Genomic DNA, 15,236 nt, shown 5'->3' with positions numbered 1-15,236 from the left:
GATAGATCTATTGGGCCTAACAAACCCCATCCAAAGTACCGGATGCTTTAGTACTTCGAAATTTATATCATATCCGAAGGGTGTCCCGGAATGATGGGGATATTCTTATATATGCATCTTGTTAATGTCGGTTACCAGGTGTTCACCATATGAATGATTTTTATCTCTATGTATGAGATGTGTATTGAAATATGAAATCTTGTGGTCTATTGTTACGATTTGATATATATAGGTTAAACCTATAACTCACCAACATTTTTGTTGACGTTTAAAGCATGTTTATTCTCAGGTGAATATTAAGAGCTTCCGCTGTTACATACTAAAATAAGGACAAGATTTGGAGTCCATGTTTGTATGATATTGTGTAAAAACTGCATTCAAGAAACTGATTTCGATGTAACATATTTGTATTGTAAACTATTATGTAATGGTCGTGTGTAAACAGGATATTTTAGATTATCATTATTTGATAATCTACGTAAAGCTTTTTAAACCTTTATTTATGAAATAAAGGTTATGGTTTGTTTTAAAAATGAATGCAGTCTTTGAAAAAACGTCTCATATAGAGGTCAAAACCTCGCAACGAAATCAATTAATATGGAACGTTTTTAATCAATAAGAACGGGAAATTTCAGTTGGTATCCGAGCGTTGGTCTTAGAGAACCAGAATTTTGCATTAGTGTGTCTTATCGAGTTTGTTAGGATGCATTAGTGAGTCTGGACTTCGACCGTGTTTACTTAAAAAATGATTGCTTAACAAATTTTGTTGGAAACTATATATTTTTAACATGTGAATATTATGTGATATATTAATCTCTTAACGCGTTTGATATTATGTGATAGATGTCTACCTCTAGAACAAGTCCCATTGACTCACCTAATAATAATGAAGAGTCAAATGTAAATTGGAATGATTCGTGGACTGATTCACAAGTTCCCGAAGAGGAACCGGAAGAAGAGTCGGAACCAGAAGAAGAATCGGAACCGGAAGAAGAATCGAAACCGGATGAAGAAATAGAACCGGTGGGGGAAATAATAAAACGGTTAAGTAAAAGAAAATCCTCAACCAACCGACCAAGGTTAATTATGGTCAATGGTGTTTCCGCCAAGGAAGCAAAATATTGGGAGGATTACCAATTCTCCGATGAATCGGATTCCGACGAGAATTCCGATGATGTTATAGAAATTACCCCAACTGAATTTAAAAAGGCAAAAGAAAATAATAAGAGAAAGGGCATAAAAATAGAGAAATCTAATTCCAACCCCGATGAACTTTATATGTATCGTCAACCCCCGAAGTCCTTAAGTTGTAACAATGACCCGGGAACCTCTAAACCACCAGGTTTTTCTAAACCAATGTGGAAAATTACGGCTCGTATTAGGGGAACATCATATATCCCTAGAAACTTGGCAAAACGAACCAAAATTGAAGAAGAAGAAACAAGCGAGTCGGAATAAGATAGTTGTATTCGTGTGGTGTAATATATGTAATATAGTGTGCTTATGCTTTATGATATATGTAAAAATTGCTTGTATTAATAAGTATTTTTTTTTATGAATCTAACTCTTGTCTATTTTACAGTATAAAAACACAAAATAGATAGACAACCCAATATTTTAAGAGACCTACCCGGAGACATGATTGATGAAATCTTGTCTAGAGTCGGTCAGAATTCTTCGGCACAACTATTTAAGGCGAGATCAGTTTGTAAGACATTCGAAGAACGTTCCAAGAATGCCTTGGTTTATAAAAGGCTTTCGTTCGAAAGATGGGGGATATCACATTGGGAAATCCATAAGTTACGATGTGTTTACTTTGACGCATATATTGCGGGGAACCCAAATGCTATTTTACGCAATGGGTTAAGAAATTATTTTGACTCAATATATCCGAATATTGGACTTCGTGATTTAGAAAAAGAGGCTAACATGCAACATAAAGAAGCATGTTATGCTTACGGATTAGTAATGTTCGCTTCTCACCAAAGTGAGAACAAGAACATCGGGCTTCAACTATTAAACAAAACGTTCCCACAAGTGACGGAATCTGTAATTGGGGTAAGAAATGAGGTTTTTAGATTGTTACGGGACTGTTGGACATTACGTAACCCTCGTCCCTTTGACGACGTTACAACACGCTGTCTTATCAATGGCCATAACGGTTATGTTCCACAAGACCAAGGATGGGAAGTAGTCCTAGTAAAACCAGAATGCATGACTTGTTTCTGGACGTATGAATTACGTGTCTTTATTGCCTTTGCTGAACGACTTGTGTACTAGCTAGAATTATCTTCAAAACTATCTTGTATCAAAGTTATTGTGTGCTATATTTCATGCTTTATGTAAAATAAGCGGTATTGTAAGTTTGTAAAATATTGTATAAAAGTTTGAACGCGAAATATTATTATAATCAGTTTTTCATATAGAATTGTAGTAGTTGAATTGTATATTGGCTACTAAGTATGAACTTAACGGGTAGGTACTACCCGAATTTAAACTTATAAAATGCTAATATGAAGAAAAAGCTTTTATAAATGAGTTCATATTATGCTACGAAATACTATTAACTACTCTTAATATTCTGTATGATTAACTTGTTCCGTTTGACTATTTTGAAGGAAATGGCACCGACTACTCGACACACCGTGAATATGAATGAAGAGGAATTCCGTACTTTTCTAGCTTCAAACATAGCCGCAGTACAGGCTGCGCTACATACCAACAATAACCTTGGATCTAGCAGTACAGGAAATCGTGTAGGATGCACCTACAAAGAATTCACTGCCTGCAAACCTTTGGAATTTGATGGAACCGAAGGACCAATCGGATTGAAACGGTGGACCGAGAAGGTCGAATCGGTGTTTGCCATAAGTAAGTGTACTGAAGAGGACAAAGTGAAGTACGCTACGCATACCTTCACAGGTTCTGCATTAACATGGTGGAATACCTATCTAGAGCAAGTGGGACAAGACGATGCGTACGCACTACCGTGGTCAGCATTCAAGCACTTGATGAACGAGAAGTACCGTCCCAGAACCGAGGTCAATAAGCTCAAGACAGAACTTAGAGGGTTACGAACCCAAGGATTTGATATTACCACGTACAAAAGACGATTCACAGAATTGTGCCTATTGTGTCCGGGAGCATTCGAAGATGAGGAAGAGAAGATCGACGCGTTTGTGAAAGGATTACCGGAAAGAATCCAAGAAGATATAAGTTCACACGAGCCCGCCTCCATACAACAGGCATGTAGAATGGCTCACAAACTAGTGAACCAGATTGAAGAAAGAATTAAAGAACAGACTGCTGAAGAGGCCAATGTGAAGCAAGTCAAAAGAAAGTGGGAGGAAAACGGTGATAAGAATCACCAATACAACAACAACAGCAATTACAACAATAATCGCAACAATTATCCCAACAATCGCAACATCAATCGCAACTACAACAAATGGCCCAACAACAACAACAACAACAACAACAACAACAACAACAACAACAACAACAACAACAACAACAACAACAACAACAACAACAACAGCAACTACAACAATCATCCCAACAACAATAATAACCGCAACAACAACAACAATCAGAAGCAGCTATGCCAAAGGTGTGAAAAGTATCACTCGGGGTTCTGCACCAAATTTTGCAACAAGTGTAAAAGAAATGGTCATAGCGCGGCGAAGTGTGAGGTCTACGGACCAGGGGTTAATAGAACGAAAGGAACAAATAGTGTCGGAACGAGTAATGGCGGAGCAAGTAGTGTCGGAGCAAGTTATGCCAATGTAGTTTGTTATAAATGTGGAAAACCAGGCCACATTATTAGAAATTGCCCGAACCAGGAGAACACGAATGGACAAGGCCGCGGAAGAGTTTTCAATATTAATGCGGCAGAGGCACAAGAAGACCCGGAGCTTGTTACGGGTACGTTTCTTATTGACAATAAATCTGCTTACGTTTTATTTGATTCGGGTGCGGATAGAAGCTATATGAGTAGAGATTTTTGTGCTAAATTAAGTTGTCCATTGATGCCTTTGTATAGTAAATTTTTACTCGAATTAGCAAATGGTAAATTAATTTCAGCAGATAATATATGTCGGAATCGAGAAATTAAACTGGTTAGCGAAACATTTAAGATTGATTTGATACCAGTAGAGTTAGGGAGTTTTGATGTGATAATCGGTATGGACTGGTTGAAAGAAGTGAAAGCAGAGATCGTTTGTTACAAAAATGCAATTCGCATTATGCGAGAAAAAGGAAAACCCTTAATGGTGTACGGAGAAAAGAGTAACACGAAGCAACATCTTATTAGTAATTTGAAGGCACAAAAACTAATAAGAAAAGGTTGCTATGCTGTTTTAGCACACGTCGAGAAAGTACAAACTGAAGAAAAGAGCATCAATGATGTTCCCATTGCAAAAGAATTTTCCGATGTATTTCCGAAAGAATTACCGGGATTACCCCCACATCGATCCGTTGAATTTCAAATAGATCTTGTACCAGGAGCTGCACCAATAGCTCGTGCTCCTTACAGACTCGCACCCAGCGAGATGAAAGAACTGCAAAGCCAATTACAAGAACTTTTAGAGCGTGGTTTCGTTCGACCAAGCACATCACCGTGGGGAGCTCCTGTTTTGTTTGTCAAGAAGAAAGATGGTACATTCAGGTTGTGTATCGACTACCGAGAGTTGAACAAACTTACCATCAAGAACCGCTACCCACTACCGAGAATCGACGACTTATTTGATCAACTAAAAGGCTCGTCTGTTTATTCAAAGATTGACTTACGTTCCGGGTATCATCAAATGCGGGTGAAAGAAGATGATATTCCAAAGACTGCTTTCAGAACACGTTACAGTCATTACGAGTTTATGGTCATGCCGTTTGGTTTAACTAATGCACCAGCTGTGTTCATGGACCTTATGAACCGAGTGTGTGGACCATACCTTGACAAGTTTGTCATTGTTTTCATTGATGACATACTTATTTACTCAAAGAATGACCAAGAACACGGTGAACATTTGAGAAAGGTGTTAGAAGTATTGAGGAAGGAAGAATTGTACGCTAAGTTTTCAAAGTGTGCATTTTGGTTGGAAGAAGTTCAATTCCTCGGTCACATCGTGAACAAAGAAGGTATTAAGGTGGATCCGGCAAAGATAGAAACTGTTGAAAAGTGGGAAACCCCGAAAACTCCGAAACACATACGCCAATTTTTAGGACTAGCTGGTTACTACAGAAGGTTCATCCAAGACTTTTCCAGAATAGCAAAACCCTTGACTGCATTAACGCATAAAGGGAAGAAATTTGAATGGAATGATGAACAAGAGAAAGCGTTTCAGTTATTGAAGAAAAAGCTAACTACGGCACCTATATTGTCATTGCCTGAAGGGAATGATGATTTTGTGATTTATTGTGACGCATCAAAGCAAGGTCTCGGTTGTGTATTAATGCAACGAACGAAGGTGATTTCTTATGCGTCTAGACAATTGAAGATTCACGAACAAAATTATACGACGCATGATTTAGAATTAGGCGCGGTTGTTTTTGCATTAAAGACTTGGAGGCACTACTTATATGGGGTCAAAAGTATTATATATACTGACCACAAAAGTCTTCAACACATATTTAATCAGAAACAACTAAATATGAGGCAGCGTAGGTGGATTGAATTGTTGAATGATTACGACTTTGAGATTCGTTACCACCCGGGGAAGGCAAATGTGGTAGCCGATGCCTTGAGCAAGAAGGACAGAGAACCCGTTCGAGTAAAATCTATGAATATAATGATTCATAATAACCTTACTACTCAAATAAAGGAGGCGCAACAAAGAGTTTTAAAAGAGGGAAATTTAAAGGATGAAATACCCAAAGGATCGGAGAAGCATCTTAATATTCGGGAAGACGGAACCCGGTATATGGCTGAAAGGATTTGGGTACCAAAATTTGGAGATATGAGAGAAATGGTACTTAGAGAAGCTCATAAAACCAGATACTCAATACATCCTGGAACGGGGAAGATGTACAAGGATCTCAAGAAACATTTTTGGTGGCCGGGTATGAAATCCGATGTTGCTAAATACGTAGGAGAATGTTTGACGTGTTCTAAGGTCAAAGCTGAGCATCAGAAACCATCAGGTCTACTTCAACAACCCGAAATCCCGGAATGGAAATGGGAAAACATTACCATGGATTTCATCACTAAATTGCCAAGGACTGCAAGTGGTTTTGATACTATTTGGGTAATAGTTGATCGTCTCACCAAATCAGCACACTTCCTGCCAATAAGAGAAGATGACAAGATGGAGAAGTTAGCACGACTGTATTTGAAGGAAGTCATCTCCAGACATGGAATACCAATCTCTATTATCTCTGATAGGGATGGCAGATTTATTTCAAGATTCTGGCAGACATTACAGCAAGCATTAGGAACTCGTCTAGACATGAGTACTGCCTATCATCCACAAACTGATGGGCAGAGCGAAAGGATGATACAAACGCTTGAAGACATGCTACGAGCATGTGTTATTGATTTCGGAAACAGTTGGGATCGACATCTACCGTTAGCAGAATTTTCATACAACAACAGCTACCATTCAAGCATTGAGATGGCGCCGTTTGAAGCACTTTATGGTAGAAAGTGCAGGTCTCCGATTTGTTGGAGTGAAGTGGGGGATAGACAGATTACGGGCCCGGAGATTATATAAGAAACTACCGAGAAGATCATCCAAATTCAACAACGGTTGAAAACCGCCCAAAGTCGACAAAAGAGCTACGCTGACATTAAAAGAAAAGATATAGAATTTGAAATTGGAGAGATGGTCATGCTTAAAGTTGCACCTTGGAAAGGCGTTGTTCGATTTGGTAAATGAGGGAAATTAAATCCAAGGTATATTGGACCATTCAAGATTATTGATCGTGTCGGACCAGTAGCTTACTGACTTGAGTTACCTCAACAACTCGCGGCTGTACATAACACTTTCCACGTCTCGAATTTGAAGAAATGTTTTGCTAAAGAAGATCTCACTATTCCGTTAGATGAAATCCAAATCAACGAAAAACTCCAATTCATCGAAGAACCCGTCGAAATAATGGATCGTGAGGTTAAAAGACTTAAGCAAAACAAGATACCAATTGTTAAGGTTCGATGGAATGATCGTAGAGGACCCGAGTTCACCTGGGAGTGTGAAGATCAGATGAAGAAGAAATACCCGCATCTATTTCCAGAAGATTCGTCAACACCTTCAACAGCTTAAAATTTCGGGACGAAATTTATTTAACGGGTATGTACTGTAGTGACCCGAACTTTTCCATGTTTATATATATTAATTGAGATTGATATTTACATGATTAAATGTTTCCAACATGTTAAGCAATCAAACTTGTTAAGACTTGATTAATTGAAATATGTTTCATATAGACAATTGACCACCCAAGTTGACCGGCGATTCACGAACGTTAAAACTTGTAAAAACGACATGACGATATATATATGGATATACATATGGTTAACATGAGATTATGATAAGTAAGTATCTCCATAAGTATATTAACAATGAGTTATATACATATAAACAAGACTACTAACTTAAGGATTTCGAAACGAGACATATATGTAACGATTATCGTTGTAACGACATTTAAATGTATATATATCATATTAAGATATATTAATATATCATAATATCATGATAATATAATAATTTAACATCTCATTAGATATAATAAACAATGGGTTAACAACATTAATTGAGATCGTTAACTTAAAGGTTTCAAAACAACACTTACATGTAACGACTAACGATGACTTAATGACTCAGTTAAAATGTATATACATGTAGTGTATTTAGATGTATTAAAATACTTTTGGAAGACTTCAAGACATATATCAAAACACTCATACTTAACGAAAATGGTTACAGTTACTTTCCCATTCTTTTCTTTCATCAAGAATTCTAGTCGTATTTTTACCCGTATTATACACAGCTTCAAAACGTACTTACTATGGGTATATACCAATAGGAACTAGCATGGGATTCCACTCTTGATTATGTCATGTATGACTAATCAATTTTAACTTCTACCATGAGCTAGTCAACTAACTAGAACTCCTTTTAACCCCACTCACCACTCACCAATTACCACTCATCATTCACTCCATTTCACTTCCAATTCTCTTTCTAATTCTCTCTCAACACACCCATGAAGGTATTTCGTATGCCCGAGAGACATATTAAATTAATGTGGCTAATGTGTTATGATCCAAGTCGGGTCATACCCAATAACAAACTTACCGACACCTTATACCTATTTGATCTTAACGATTGGTTCATTAAACAAATACGCGACACTTGAATTTTAGAAAATCGGGTTTCTAAAATATTATCACTTGAGATAAATTATTTGGATAATTTATATATAATTGTTTATAGGTTTAAATGATTATATTGTGTTATATTTTATAAAAGGATTTTATAAAATGTATAGGTAACAAAATAATACATAAGTTTATAAATCTTTTATAAACTTTTATAAACTTATATGTATTGTTGATAAAGAGAATATGTGGCAGAATTTTGGGTCTCCAAGAAAGACCACACATGCTTGTTTTGTTGCCTTCTATACTACACAACTTCTCATGAACTTGTCCAACACTTATACCAAAGTTTGAATGAGTTTTCAAGTGATAACTACTAGTTTAAGCTTGCAAAAAAAACTGAAAAAATACTGCATTCTGCAGCTGGTCCAGCCGTGGCCTTTTTAGGTTGAAAAGAGGATCATTTTCTTTTTTTAAAGTCAGTTTTTCAAGTGTTATCAAAGCCTAACCAATGTACTAGGTGTTGGGTACAAGTTTGGGGTATCACCTCTTGAGGTTTCATTGTTTTGAGACTCCATTCACCTTCATCTTTTCTTAAGTTGCTGTCCAGTTTTTAGGGTGCAAGAGAAGTGGGTTCCAAGCTAAGTTTAAAGGTGATTAAGTGCCTAATACATAACTAAGTTCAAGGGTGGTGTTGGTGCATCAAAAGCTTGGAGTTTTAACACACTCGTTCATCATCTCCTTGTGTTAAACAACCCTCAACTAGCTTGAGGAGGTAAATAAAACTCTATCTTTTCTTGTTAACTTGTAAGCATAATATTCACAACTTGATCCAAGAAGGGATTTAACTTTAATTGGTTTAAAGATAACAAATGAAATTGGTTATTACACGCTTCCGTTTATTATGATTCTTAAAAGGTTTTAAGATATATGAACTTGTTAAATCCCAACAATGGTATCTAGAGCCGAAGTTGTTGAAATATGCTTCGAATTGTTGTCTTTAAACCCACTATATTTGCATTCCAAGTACATGCATGAAAATGGAATACAAAAATTTTCGGGTTTGGGTGGGTTTGAGGAGATGGCCAAATTTTGGAGGTTCCAAAAGGGGTTTGGAACTTGCCATTTTGGTCAAATTTTGGTTGCATGTTAATGTTCACAATCCTAGCCTTGACCTTGTGTTGCATGCATGTGTGTTTGGTTGATTTATGATTCATTTGGTATGTATTATTATTCATTCAAATGGCATGTAATAATTATTCAATTGGTTTGTAATAATTCATTCATTTGTTATGTAATTCATTTTATATTTGGTATGTAAAATAGAATAGGTTGTAATTTCATTTTCTAGATAAAATGTATTAGGATACATATTTTGTAAAAATGAAGATACAAGATCATGAAGACTTGAAGAACACAAGGAGCATTTGGATGCAAGGTTAAGTGGGAGATTGGAAATCTCTTACTTTGTGTTAAAACCCCTTAACCGGTGGCATTTGTTTTCGGCTAAACAAATGCTCACCAAAATGGCTAGATTGTGAACACAATTATTTTGCATGTGTGGTTGTTTGTATGATTATTGTTTTGTATGTTTGGTTGATACAATTAATCACAAGATAACAACAAACAAAACGACAATTTAATTGGTTAAATTAGACATACTAAGTACATGCAAAACGGAAATTTAAATGGTTAAATTAAAATAGCAACCAAAAACCTTTATAAATGGTTGTTAAGAACAAGAAAGGAATAACGCATATAAAATGGTTTATATCAAGTAATTGGTTCAATTACAAGACATGAAATTGGTTTTCATAAGTACCGTACACTAAATGCATGTTGGTGTATGGCATAAAAGTTTTCTCAAACTAGAATTAATGAAAACTTAAATCCCTTTTACAAACAAGGTAAACAAGTTTAACGCCACCCTATTGTGTGACACTTAAAAGTATTAGGGAACTCATGATGGGATAAAGGTCACCTAACCGTTATGAGCAAACTAATATGATTAAGGTAAATTTCGCATGCTTGTGGGATAAAGGTCACCTAACCACTTGTATGTTAAATTTACAAGTCTATACAAGTAGGACGACTTGATTTGGGAATCATGAACTTAGGGTCACCGAAGCATGAGGAACAAATAGGCGTTGATGGGATAAATATGCCATGCAAAAGGATTGCATGATCCCATACTCTAGAAGTTGCAAATGGATTGCAATTGTTATTTATTGACTACCTAGCTAAATCAAATTGCGGGATAAAGGTCACCTAACCGAAATTTGGTTTATCGTTGGATTCTAGAATTTAATAATTCAATTGGATTTAAAGGGTATTGAATGTTAAATTAAAATCGATACTTAAACGAACTTTGTTAATTTTGTAGATGGCCGCCAATAACAACAACAACATTCCTAACGCACCACTTAACCTAAACCACCTATCATTAAGGTCTCTCTTAGAGAAAGACAAACTCAACCATACAAACTTTATGGATTGGTTTCGCAATCTTCGGATTGTCCTCAAACAAGAGGATAAAATGTATGTGCTTGAGGACCCCATTCCCGATCAACCGGATGAGAATGATGTGGAGGCAATGGCCTCTTACGATAAGTATTGCCACGACTCCCTTCAAGTCTCATGCTTAATGCTTGGGACTATGATTCCCGAACTCCAAAAGGATTTCGAGCATCATAGTGCATACGACATGATAACGCAATTGAAGGAGATGTTCCTTCAACAAGCGCGTGTCGAGCGCTTCGAAACGGTTCGGGCGCTACATGCTTGTCGTATGGACGATACCCAATCGGTTTCATCTTATGTACTTAAGATGAAAAGCCTTATCGATCGTGCTAACCGTCTTAACCTAAACATTTCCAATGAGTTAGCCACAGATCTTATCCTTAACTCCTTATCAAAAAGGTTTGATCAATTTGTAATTAATTACAATATGAATGGGATGGATAAGAGCATAGGTGAGCTTCACGGTATGCTTAGAACGGCGGAAACTAGCATGGGTAAAAGGGCTTTACCCGTGTTAGCAATCGATCAAGGTGGGTCCAAAAGTAAGACCTCTAAGCCAAAGGTGGCTAAGAGAAAAGGACCCGCCTATCAAGGCAAAGGGAAAAGGAAGATGGTTACCCCAACCATCAACAAGGCTAAGAAGCAAAAGGTAACCGAGAAGGCAAACCCCAAGGAAGACCCATGTTTCGGTTGCGGTGAAATGGGTCATTGGAAACGAAACTGTCCGGTTTATCTTAAAGAGTTGAAAGACAAGAGGGATGCAGGGCAAACCTCAGGTAATATATATATGGTATATATAGAGCTTAGTATTACTTCTTCTAATACATGGGTATTAGACACTGGATGTGGAACTCATATTTGCAATTCTTTGCAGGGGTTCAAAAGAAGTGATCATAAGGCGGGAACATCAAGTCTCTATATGGGCAATGGTGCAAAGGTGCATGTTAAAGCTCAAGGAGAATTTGTTTTGAAGCTTCCAAGTAGATAGGAACTTATTTTAGAAAATGTTTTGTATGCTCCGGATTTGTGTAGAAACATTATTTCTATTTCTCGCTTAAAACAATGTGGTTACGTTGTTAATTTTATTGATGATGATATTCATATTTCGAAAGATAATGTATTCTATTTCAAGGCCTCGCCTTCAAATGGAATTTATGAATTGGTACATAATGACGCATCATCGAGCTCTATATACCATACAAGCACCAAGAAACTCAAAAGGGATTTGAGTGATTCCTACTTATGGCATTGTCGCCTTGGTCACATAAACAAGAACCGAATGCATACACTTCAAAGGAATGGACTTTTGAAATCAAATGAAATGGATTCATTTGATGTATGCGAATCTTGTTTACAAGGCAAGATGACTAAAGCACCTTTCAAAGGGACTTATGAAAGGGCTAAAGATTTATTGGGATTAATACATTCGGATGTATGTGGACCCTTTAAACCCATAACTAGGAATGGTGAAAGATACTTTGTTACTTTCATTGATGACTTTAGTCGTTTCGGATATGTCTACTTATTAAGACACAAGGACGAAACGTTTGAAGCATTCAAAGAATATCAAAACGAAGTACAAAATCAACTCAATAGGACAATTAAGGTACTACGTACCGATAGAGGAGGTGAATACCTAAGCGATGCCTTCCAAGATCATCTTAGGAGTTGTGGGATTATATCACAACTTACTCCACCCGGAACACCCCAACTTAATGGAGTTTCCGAAAGGAGGAACCGAACACTAATGGATATGGTTCGATCTATGATGGCAAGAAGCTCGTTGCCTCTATCATTTTGGGGTTATTGTCTAAGCTCCGCGGCTCGTATTTTAAATATGGCCCCAACCAAGAAAGTGGAACGAACTCCTCACGAGATGTGGTTTGGTAAACCTCCATCTCTATCATACTTAAAGGTATGGGGATGTGAAGCTTATCCTAAGTGTTACGTCCCTAATAAGTTGAATGCTCGATCCACGAAGTGTATCTTCATAGGATATCCCAAGGATGATATGGGATACTATTTCTATGATCCATCCGAGCAGAATGTATTTATTGCTCGGAAGGCGGAATTCCTTGAAACTAAGTTCCTAATGGAAGGAAATAGTGAAAGGAAGATAGATCTTGAAGAGGTTCAAGATCAAGTAGATGATACACAATTGGTTGACACTAGCACTCAACATGAAAATGTTGATAGTGATCAAATGGATGATCAAAATACACAAGACATTCATAGATCTGGTAGGATTAGCAATCCTCCTGAGAGATATGGGTTTCTCATAGATGGTTGCTATACGGTTGATTTGGATGAACCAACAAACTACCAAGATGCTTTATCAAGGATTGATAAAGATAAATGGCAGGATGCCATGAACGCCGAGATGCAATCCATGTATGAAAACCAAGTTTGGGAACTTGTTGAGCAACCTCCTAGCTCTAAGCTAGTTGATTGAAAATGGCTTTTCAAGAAGAAAACCGACATACATGGAAACTTGGATACATATAAAGCTAGACTTGTAGCAAAAGGTTTCACTCAAACTCAAGGGGTTGATTATGATGAAACTTTCTCGCCAGTGGCAATGCTAAAGTCTATTAGGATATTATTTGCCATTGCTGCTCACTACGACTATGAAATATGGCAAATGGATGTCAAAACCGCTTTCCTAAATGGATATCTTATGGAAGATGTCTATATGGTCCAGCCTGAAGGTTTTGTTGATCCAAAATATCCTAAAAGGGTATGCAAGTTAAAGAAGTCAATCTACGGATTGAAACAAGCATCTAGAATGTGGAATCATCGTTTTAATGAGGAAGCCGAGAAATTTGGCTTCATTAAAAATGGTGATGAAGCTTGTGTATATAAGAAAGCTAGTGGGAGCACTATCATGTTCCTTGTACTATATGTGGACGATATATTATTATTTGGGAATGATATTACCACAATGCAAGGAGTCAAAACTTGGCTAAAGAGTTGCTTCTCCATTAAGGATCTTGGAGATGCACAATACATATTGGGGATAGGGATCTATAGGAATAGATCCAAGAGATTGATAGGTTTAAGTCAAAGTACATACATTGATAAAATCTTGAAAAGGTTCAAGATGGAAAACTCTAAGAGAGGTTTGGTACCTATTCAAAGAGGAACCGTTCTCAGTTCATCTCAGTGTCCTACCACGAAAGATGAACAAGAGAGAATGAAGAAAGTCCCATACGCATCTGCTATTGGGTCTATCATGTATGCAATGATATGTACTAGACCGGATGTGTCGTGCGCTCTAAGCTTGACAAGTAGATACCAGAATAACCCAGGAAATAGTCATTGGATTGCTGTTAAAAGCATATTGAAATACCTTAGGAGGACTAAGGATATGTTTCTAATATATGGGTCTGGTGAGGAGGAACTCGCTGTAAAAGGTTACGTGGACGCGAGTTTCCAAACTGATCGAGATGACTCTCGATCACAATCCGGTTATGTCTTCATGTTAAATGGTGGTGCGGTCTCTTGGAAGAGTTCAAAACAGGAAGTTGTTGCGTTATCCACTACAGAGTCGGAGTACATTGCCGCCTCACTGGCAGCTCAGGAAGCTGCATGGATGAAGAAATTCATCGACGACTTAGGAGTGGTCCCTTCCATTCAGGACCCTCTTGAGATCTTTTGTGACAATGAGGGTGCGATTGCTCAAATCAAGGAACCTCGTGCTCATCAAAAGACTCGTCACATTGAGCGGAGATTCAACTACATCAGGGATGAGGTTGAAAAGGGAAAGATATGTATTCACAAAGTTCACACAGATCAAAATGTTGCGGATCCACTCACGAAGCTTTTACATGGGCCAAAACATGAGGGACATGTTTGTGCATTAGGGCTTCGATATTCTAGTGATTGGATATGATCTATTTTATGTATTGTACCGGAACGAAATTATTCAAACTCATTAATATAACTATGGTGTTAATTTATTTGAGTTATGTTCCTATTTTGCATATTTCATCCATGAATAAGCAACTATTCTAAAATTCCGTAGTCGATCACATTTGTGGGAACAAGTGTGAGGTTTAGACTATTATGAACTTGGATTGGTATACATTCATAGGTTGAATGTGGGGCAAGGTTGCAACCAAGGTTCATAGATATTTGTGGGAAACAAATATTGGAAGACCCGCTCTCAAGAATTACTGTATAGAGCCTTTGTGGTTGATCACATGTAATCTTGAGTAAAGGCGAATATCATTGTATCCTCTGACCTGAGATACATATTGGGTTCGGATATTCACCAAGTACTGTGCCTTGATTCTTTCCTTCGTTATTCTGAAACATGGTAGTACATAAGGAAGAACTCAGGTATATTACAAAGTGTATATCTAGGACGTATGTAGTCAAGATGGAATTTGTCCCTCTTATT

This window comes from Rutidosis leptorrhynchoides, chromosome 9 (genome assembly GCF_046630445.1).
Source record: "Rutidosis leptorrhynchoides isolate AG116_Rl617_1_P2 chromosome 9, CSIRO_AGI_Rlap_v1, whole genome shotgun sequence".
NCBI lineage: Eukaryota > Viridiplantae > Streptophyta > Magnoliopsida > Asterales > Asteraceae > Rutidosis > Rutidosis leptorrhynchoides.
Note: the sequence above shows the minus strand (reverse complement) of the source record.